This window comes from Moschus berezovskii, chromosome 12, assembly GCF_049115385.1.
Source record: "Moschus berezovskii isolate FMDL1 chromosome 12, NW_MosBer_1.0, whole genome shotgun sequence".
NCBI lineage: Eukaryota > Metazoa > Chordata > Mammalia > Artiodactyla > Moschidae > Moschus > Moschus berezovskii.
This window is the reverse complement of record NC_142471.1, coordinates 69579457-69588905: the sequence shown is the minus strand read 5'-3', so window position 1 is coordinate 69588905 and position 9449 is coordinate 69579457. Positions and strand designations below refer to the sequence as shown.

Sequence of the window (9449 nt, the reverse complement as noted above, 5' to 3'; positions counted from 1 at the left end):
GCACTCAGGAGTAGTTTGGGCCAGAGGACTTTTTGAGGTCCTTTCGTCTGGAAGATTCTGTGACTGGGAAAAATGGATGCCTCCACCCCGCTAAGGGTAAGCGTCGGAGTATCAGTGAAGTAGACCAGGGCCCTGCAGAAGGCCCAGGGATGGAGACCTAAGGGACAGGAAAGGGTTGTCAACGTGCGTCACCCCACAGCTCAGCAGCAGGCGATGTTCTGTTATTTGACGAAGCCCAGACCCGCGCGTCTGTGGGGTCGCACAGAGTCGGACACGACTGAAGCGACTTAGCAGCAGCAGTAGCAGTAGCAGCAGACCCGCGCGAGGGACCGGGACGCAGGCCCGCCTCGCGCCCGCACTCCCGCAGCGTGGCCAGGGAGCGTCGCGGCGGCCGCGTTCTGCGGCGGAGCTAGGGGACGGAACAGCGCGCCGGTCCCTGGCAGGGCGCGAGCAGGGGGGCGGTGCCGGGGCGGCGGGGGCGGGGAGAGCGCGCGCCCCGGAGGCTGCGGCAGTTGCGCGCTGGGATTGCTGCCGTGCGGCGGGGCCGGTGAGTGCGGCGGGACCCGCGGGCGGGCGGGGAAGCAGCGGGCGGGCGAGGGAGCGACGGAGGGTGCGCGGCAGAGCGCGCGACCTGGGCCAGGGCCCCCCGCCTGCCCCCGCACCGGTCCTACTCGGCTGCTGCGCCCCTCAGGCCCCTCTGGTCTGAGTGCCCGCCTGCGCGCCCGCGGACCCCGCACCCCAGATTCCGCACGCCCCCAACCCCAGGTCGCCCCCAGCCTCAGAGCAGCCCCTTCCTCCGCGCCGCGGCGACGCCCCCGGCCCCACGTCACGCTAGCGCCATTGTTTCCCGGCCTTGGGCTCGCCGGGACCCGCCTTACTCTCTGAGCGCGGCCCCCAGCCTCCGCAGTCAGTCGCGCCGCGTTCCGGCCCGTTCCCCCGCTTTTCCCTCACGCTGGTGGTAGCCCCCATCCCACCTCGGGCGGGCACCCCTTTATTCAGTTCAGCTTATTTTTTCCCTGCCGACGCCTGGCTTCCTCCTGTCCGCACCCGACGCCTGCCTTTCCGCCAAGTTAATGGGCCTCCCCACCCCTTGCGCGTTCCCGGTCGACCCCCCGAGGAAGTAGCCGGCAGCTGTGTGTTAGGATGCAAGGTTGACTGCGTTGTAGCAAGAACCACCAGAAATTGCCAACTGAAAGCCCACATGCCAGTTCGGTCGTTTGCAGCACTTCCTGGAAAGCTCACTTCAAATTGCAAGCCGCCACGAGAAAAACGTGCTAGTTCTTTCCCAGTGGCTCTCGAGTCCGGGGCCAACTGTCTGGTGGCAGTGCATTCTTTCCCTGGGGACCCCTGAAGCACTTGAGAGCCAACAGTGAGATGCGAATCTGAGGCCTGAACCTGTAGTTACAAGCATGACGTTTGGGGGCTTTGACTCTGGTAGGCCTTAGCTTTTAAAGGCAAGTAGGTAGAGTTGGGTGTCAGATGTAGCGTTTTCCCTTGCTGTCGGCTTTGGGCCCTTGTTTTGAGGATGCATTGCAAGTGCAGTGCTCTGCAGTGACTTGTCACCTTTATAGGGTTGTTTTTGTGCGTGCTTGTGCGTGTCCAGATTCTTCATGATTGAACTTGTTTCATATTGTTTATATACTGTTCATTTTGCCTCTTAAAGCAGTAGATGCAAATTCTGGTAACTGTAATGTGAAAGAGTGCCATTTATCAGTTCAGTTCAGTTGCTCAGTCGTGTCCGACTCTTTGCGACCCCATGAACCGCGCACGCCAGGCCTCCCTGTCCATCACCAACTCCCGGAGTTCACCCAAACCCATGCCATTTATCGTGGAACCATGATGTTACTGAGGTCCTTTCAGATATTTACCTCGAAACTTTTCAACATGGTTAGAATTTTTCCAGATGAAGAGGTTAAGGTTTTTCCAGGCCTGAAGAGGTTAAGTTCAGGAAGACACAGCTTGTAATTAAAAGCAGAACTCCACATGCTGGGCTTGATGGTAGTGCGCATAAACTTTATTTTGGAAATGCTTTTCTATTGCAGTATAAGCCATTACATTTCGATATAGCTTGCTGCATTATTCTCATCAACCCAGAATTTAGACTTTAGAATTTAATGATCAACTAATCTGTAAAATGAGAGAGCCCAAGGAGATGCTCGGCAAGGGTTTATTCAACTCTAAGATTTGATTCCATTGTTTGAAAATTTATAATTGGCTACAGGTTTCCAAAAGTTTATAATTGTAGGAAGATTTATATAGATACTTACAAAGGGTATCTGCAAGCCTGATTAGTTATTTCAGGTGTAGCTTCCTAAAGAAAGCCAGAGTAAGTGGAATGTTGGCCAAACGTTCATCTTCTGCCTGTAGGCTATTTCTAATTTCTACTGCTTAGTGGGGTAAAGAGAGGGCATAAAACTTGTTGTTTTTATTTTATTTTTTTAAAGTCAACAACTTTACTAGAAATCACATGTCTCATAGAAAAAGGACATGCAGCACCAGGTCAGGTTGTATGGAAAAAAAAAATATATATATATATAAATTTGTTATGGTTGCTCTATTGACAACTAGGGCAGGCTCTCCCAGGTATCAGGCACAGCAGTTGCACTTGTCCGAGGCCCCTTTGCAGACACAGCCCTGGGCACACTTGGCACAGCCCACAGGGCAGCAGGAGCAGCAGCTCTTCTTGCAGGAGGGACATCTGCAGGCCTTGCAGGTGCAGGAGCCAGCACAGCTGCAGGAGCCGCCAGTGGGGCAGGAGCAGTTCGGGTCCATTTGGAGGAAAAGCGAGGTCTGAGGTCCAGAGCAAGTGGCAAAGCAGATCCACTGGTCCGGTGGGAGGCGTCTATTTTTAAAGTACATCTTTTTATTGCTTGCCTTTCTTACCCAAAAGCAAAATTTAATAGTTAAAAAAATCCCTCAACTTTATCATATTGTTTGTGACAAGTATCTTTTCTAGTTCTTTTATTTTTTAAAAATTTATTTATTTTTTGGCTGTGGTGGGTCTTTGTTGCTGTGTGGGCTTTTCTCTAGTTGTGGTGAACAGGGGCTACTCTCTAGTTGTGAGGAGCAGCTCCTCTTGTTGTGGAGCACAGCCGCAGTGGACTTCACTAGTTGTAGCATGTGGGCTCAGTAGTTGTGGTGAACAGGGCTTAGTTACACTGAAGCATGTGGGATCTTCCCACTGGACCAGGGATCAAACCAGTGTCCCTTTCATTGAAGGGCAGATTCTTAACCACTGGACCCCCAGGGATGCCCCCTTTCCAGTTCTTTTGTAAATATAATTTTTATGTAGTTATAATTCCGTTTACATATTTAAAATTTTGCAGTTCCCCACATATCTGGATGTCATCCATGTATCTAGAGAATTCATCTACTTTTCTTTTGTGGAGGCTCCATAACATGATTTTATGCCTAGTAGCCAATAGTGCCTGGCATAAAGGCTCTCAGTAAATTTTTGTTGAATGAATATAATATTTTGAGCTGCTTAGGCAACATCTTGGAACACAAAATGTTAAATATCACAGGGCATATATTAAATGACGTATGAGCAGTAAAGGCGGTCAATATAAAGGCATGAGTCAGGAGATGGCATCACATATATTTAAGAGCCTGGGTTTTGGAGTCTGTTTTTGAGACCTGGCTTGCCATACCATTCATGCACCCTTGGAGAATTAACCTGAAGAGAGCTTCACTCAGTTTCTCTCACCATGAAAAAGGGAAAAATAGAACAAATTTCACGTTGTGTGGGTTCAATGGGATAATTCCATTGAAGTAACACTAAAGTGAAGTGAAGTCGCTTAGTCGTCTCTGACTCTTTGCGACCCCATGGGCTGTAGCCTACCAGGCTCCTCGGTCCATGGGATTTTCCAGGTAAGAATACTGGAGTGGGTTGCCATTTCCTTCTTCAGGGGATCTTTCCGACCCAGGGATCGAACCCGGGTCTCCCGCATTGTAGGCAGACACTTTACCATCTGAGCTACCAGGAAAGCCTTGGTTAGCTATTGAATGTTAGCTATTAATACTGTGTGGGTTTTTGGTTTAAAATGGAGAGATTACTGTAGGTTGGTGGAATCAGGGAAAACAGAAAGTGACACTTGAGAGTAGGGAAAAAATGCAAAAGTGGATATAGAGGGTTTGCTGAATAGATTGCTCTCACTAAAAGAGTTTGGTAGATCAATAGTATGAAATAAAACTGGAGAGAGAAATTCAAGTAAACTATTCACAAGACAGGCTACATGGGTTTCTTGCAGATAGAGCAGAATTAATGAAGCAAGACATCCCTTATTTGCAAGTAGCTTGTGTTTATTTCATTTTTAAAGTTTAGCCCTGAAAAAGTTACTTGCTTTAAGGAAATTGATTGCAAATTGTTATGGAGTGTTAAGTCCTTGTCCTTTGGAACAGAGTAAATGTTTTGTGACTTTTTACCATTTGAAGCAATTACCTTAAATATCATTTGAAATTTGTGTCTTATAATTGGTTACCAAAGTTTGCAGTGGCTGTTTTCCTTTTCATGAAAAACAACTTTAGCAGTACCGACCTCCCACCCCCCTACCCCGCCAGCAAAATGGCAAGCAGAGCAGCAAAATGACCCCCCATTTTGGTGAAATACAGGATCAGAATTAAATTGACTCAGTGTTGAACTGTTTGTTCTTTTGTGTGTTTCTTTTGGTTGGGAAGCATTATCAAGAGTGTGAGATGAAAAAGCCTGCTGTGTCAGGGTCTCCTTAGAAAGAGCAGATTGAAATCTGGTGCCTGAAGTTTAATGGTTGAATATATACTGCTGAACTGAATATACTGTACGTTCCTTGTTCCCCGACCAGGGACAAACTCCATGCCCCCTGCAGTGGAAGTGCAGAATCCTAACCACTGGACTGCCAGGGAATTCCCTGTATATTTTATAAATATACATGCACATTCCAGAGGATAGTGGAGGACAGAGAAGCCTGGCATCCATGAGGTCACAGAGAGTTGGACACTACTTAATAGCAATAAAAATATACATATCAGCAAATTTGTTGGATATAGTAGGCCTGTCGTACCTGGCTGCAAAATGGGGAAAAATCAGAAGGACTACTGTACTGTGCCATTTTATATAAGGAGCTTGAGCATCTGGGAATTTTGGTATCTGTGACGAGGGGGTGTGTGTCCTAGAACCAGTGGCCCCATGATTCTGAGGGACCACTGTGTTAGTATGTTTCCCTTTCAGATGTCCATGGAGTGTAAGTTTTTTAATTCTTCCTGGTTCAGTTTAATGGGATTTCTTTAATATTTTAAAGTTATTTAAAAAATGAAATATTTTAAAATACAGAATATAATGTAATCATCTTAATTACAGTTCATATTTATTTTGTGTTTTTTTCCCCCATATTAGTCCATGTTCTAATTGTGTAGTCTCTCTTTTCAATTTACTGTATTTTTCAAAGGAATAAAATTACCAATTCAGTTAAGGCCTGTATCTTTGCTGATACTGTTCTTCTCTTTTGCCCTTTTATGAATTCTGTAATTATTCCCATTATATTTGTATACTTTTACTAATATGTGTATATCCATAAAAGGGTATATGCTCTTATTTAATATGTTATGCACATGATTCTCTTGTTTAATGTACTATGCACAGTAAAAAACTTGCTTTTGATTCGTTGTTTATATTTTTGAAGATATTTTATGATAAAGCATTGATGAAATAAGCTCATATGAAGATTTAAAAAATTTTTTCATTAGTTTATTTGGTTGTGCTGGGTCTTCCTTGCTGTGTTTGGGCTTTCTCTAGTTATGGCAAGCCAGGGCTACTCTCTAGCTGTGGTACAAGTGCTTCTTGTTGCGGTGGCTGCTTTTGTTGCAGAGAGCAGGCTCAGTAGTTGTGGCACACTGGCTTAGTTGCCCCATGGCATATGGAAACTTCCTGGACCAGGAATTGAAATGGTGTCCCCTGCATTGGCAGGCGAATTCTTAATCACTGGATCACCAGGGAAGTCCCCATATGAAGATTTTGGGGGGAGTATGTTTTTGACCTCTAGCCCAGCCTGTGTTTCCAGGTCTATCCTATTATTGAGGCTGTTCCTTTTTTTTTTTTTGGTGGCTGTTCTTTTTAAAATTTATTTTATTGATGTGCATTGATTTATAGCATTATATAAGTTTCACAAATATAGTATTTCCAATTCTGTATACCCTTTGCTCACCACCAAAAATGTAGTGTCCATTGATCACCATATAGTTGATCTCCTTTACTCATTTCCCTTTTCCTCTACCACTGCCCCGTGATCACTAGTACTCTTTTCTATCTATGTTTTTGTTTGAGTTGGTTTATTGTTTATTAGTTTTTTGTATTCCACATATGAGTGAAATCATACGGTATTTGTCTTTCTCCATCTGGCCTGTTCACTTAGCATAATATCCTTAATGTCACGTGTTACTGCACGTGTCAAGATTTCATTGTCTTATGACTGAGTACTATTCCATTGTGTATGTATGTATATATATACCACATCTTTTCAGCCATTGATTCCAATCCTGGCTATTGTGAATAATACCAGAATGAACATAAGGGTGTGCATGTATCTTTTTCCAGATTAGTGTGTTCATATTCTTTGGATAGATATCCTTAGGACCTGGATCATATGATAGTTCTATTCTTAATTTTTTGAGGGATGTTCATACTGTCTTCCATAGTGGCTGTACCAATTTTTGTTTCCACCAACAGTATATGAGGGTTCCTTCTCTTCACATCCTCACCAGCACTTGTTATTTCTTGTTTTTTTTTTTGATAATAACTTATCTGCCAGGTCAGCAGTGCTATTTCTTTGTGGTTTTAATTTGTATTTCCCTAAGGATTAGTGATGTTGTTTAACATTGTTTTTGCTGCATATCCATGTTGATAGATACATCTTTAGTTCATTCATCTTAATTGCTCTATAATATTACATTATGTGAATAACCCAGTTTGTTTATGATTATGTAGGGGTTTCTGCCTTTTTTGCTATTGTTAACAGTGCTGTAATAAACATTCTTCGATGTGTCATGTTATTTACAGGTGTGAGAGAGAATTCTGAGCCTAGGGAATTAGGTTGTAGAGTATGAGGATCTTCATCTTTATTAGATAAGGCCGAATTATTTTCCAAAATACTGAATAGGAAATACCCATTAGCAGGTTGTTAGAGTTCCCATTTTGCCATATCCTTGCAAACATGGATATTGTCAGACTCTTCAATTTTAAGATCAAACTCAGTTCATTTAATTTGCTTTTCCGTTTGTTGTGACGATTTATTCTGTTTGCATCCATTTATTGTAAGATTTTTCTTCTCTGTAATTGCTGTTCGCAGCCTTCATTTTTTTTCTGCTGGCTGATTTTCTTTTCCGTCGTCAGTTTGCAGCTCTTTACTTTACACTGATACTTTCCCTGTTACGATATTGCAGTGTCCTCTCAGCGTTTGATTGCTCTTTACTTTTTGTTGTGCATGAGTTTTACATTTTAAAAAAAATATGTTTATTTGATTTATTTATTTGGCTACACTGGGTCTTAGTTGTGGCAAAGTGTTAACAACTGGTGAATCCAGGTGAAAGGTGTAAGTGTAGTCATTGAACTACCACTGTACTTTTCTGTAGGACTGAAATTTTTCAAATAAAAAGTTGGAATAAAAATGTAAAACTTAAAAAAACCTATAAAACTTGGCATCCTAGGTGGCTCAGTGGTGAAGAATTTGACCAGGGATCAAATCCAGGGCCTTGAGGGTTCCTTTCTTTCCACATCCTCACCAGAACTTGTTATTTCTTGGTTTTTTTTTGATACTAACTCTTCTGTCAGGTGAGCCGTGATCTCTCTTTGTGGTTTTAATTTGCATTTCCCTAATGACTAGTGATGGTTTTTAACATTGTTTTTGCCCTGACCAGGGATTGAATCCAGGGCCCCTGCATTGGGAACTTGGAGTCTTAGTCACGACCAGCAGGGAAGTCCCAAGTTTTACGTTAAAAAAAAAATTTTATTTATTTATTTTTGACTGTGCTAGGTCTTCGTTACTGCCTGGACTTTCTCTAGTTGTGGAGAGCAGCGCCTGCTCTCTATTTGCGGTACACAGTCTTCTCATTGCAGTGGCTTCTGGTTGCAGAGCACAGGCTCTAGTGCATGCAGGCTTCAATAGTTGCATCACGTGGGCTCAGTAGTTGTGCAGGGCTCCTGGGCTCTGTAGTTCTGACTCAGTAGTTGTGGTGCACTGACTTAGTCACTCTGCCCTATGTGGGATCTTCCCTGACCAGGGATGGAACCCGTATGTTCTGCATTGGCAGGCAGATTCTTCACCACTGAGGCACCTGGGAAGCTCAAGTTTTAGTTTCAGTTTTGTTTTTTTTTTTAAGTTTTACATTTTTATTCCAACTTTACATTTGAAAATTTTCAGTCCTACAGAAAAGTGCAGTGGTAGTTCAGTGAATGCACTTACACCTTTCACCTGGATTCACCAGTTGTTAACGCTGCCATGTTTGTTTTCTTTCATATATAGATTTTTTTCTCTAAACCGTTTTGAAGTAAGTTGTAGACATCATGGCACTTCATCTCTCAAAAGATACATTAATAGATATCCCAAAAGCAAGGATGGCCTATAAACCTACAGTATAATTATCACATTTAATATGAATACAACATTATTATCTAATACACAGTGCATATTATAATTTTCTCAGTTGTCCCAATAATGACCTTTATAGTTATTCTTCAGTCCCATTCCTGGTTCAGGATCATGAGTTGCATTTAATTACCATGTCCCTTTCAGTTCAGTTCAGCCGCTCAGTCGTGTCCGACTCTTTGCGACCCCACGAATCTCAGCGCACACCAGGCCTCCCTGTCCATCACCAACTCCCGGAGTTCACTCAAACTCATGTCCATCGAGTCGGTGATGCCATCCAGCCATCTCATTCTCTGTCGTCCCCATCTCCTCCCACCCCCAATCCTTCCTAGCATCAGAGTCTTTTCCAGTGAGTCAACTCGTTGCATGAGGTGGCCAGAGTATTGGAGTTTCAGCTTTAGCATCAGTCCTTCCAATGAACACCCAGGATTGATCTCCTTTAGAATGGACTGGTTGGATCTCCTTGCAGTCCAAGGGACTCTCAAGAGTCTTCTCCAGCACCACAGTTCAAAAGCATCAATTCTTCGGCGATCAACTTTCTTCATAGTCCAACTCTCACATCCATACATGACCACGGGAAAAACCATAGCCTTGACTGGATGGACCTTTGTTGGCAAAGTGATGTCTCTGCTTTTTAATATGCTGTCTAGGTTGGTCATAACTTTCCTTCCAAGGAGTAAGCGTCTTTTAATTTCACGGCTGCAGTCAGCATCCGCAGTGATTTTGGAGCCCCAAAAATAAAGTCAGACACTGTTTCCACTGTTTTCCCATCTATTTCCCATGAAGTGATGGGACCAGATGCCATGATCTTCGTTTTCTGAATGTTGAGCTTCA

General features: G+C 43.7%; 1 protein-coding gene and 1 pseudogene across 2 annotated transcripts in view; one reads left to right on the top strand and one right to left on the bottom strand.

The window, feature by feature from the left end:
* The first annotated feature begins 457 nt into the window (after nucleotides 1–457).
* The window catches only part of NT5C2 (5'-nucleotidase, cytosolic II), a 103736-nt gene continuing 94744 nt past the window's right edge, over nucleotides 458–9449 (top strand). For both annotated transcript variants that reach the window (XM_088842291.1, XM_055424744.2), the window contains exon 1: nucleotides 458–547. The gene's annotated coding sequence lies outside the window, so the exon portion shown is untranslated. The remainder of the gene's footprint in view (nucleotides 548–9449) is intronic.
* Nucleotides 2528–2828, bottom strand: LOC148776021 (metallothionein-1A pseudogene; annotated as a pseudogene).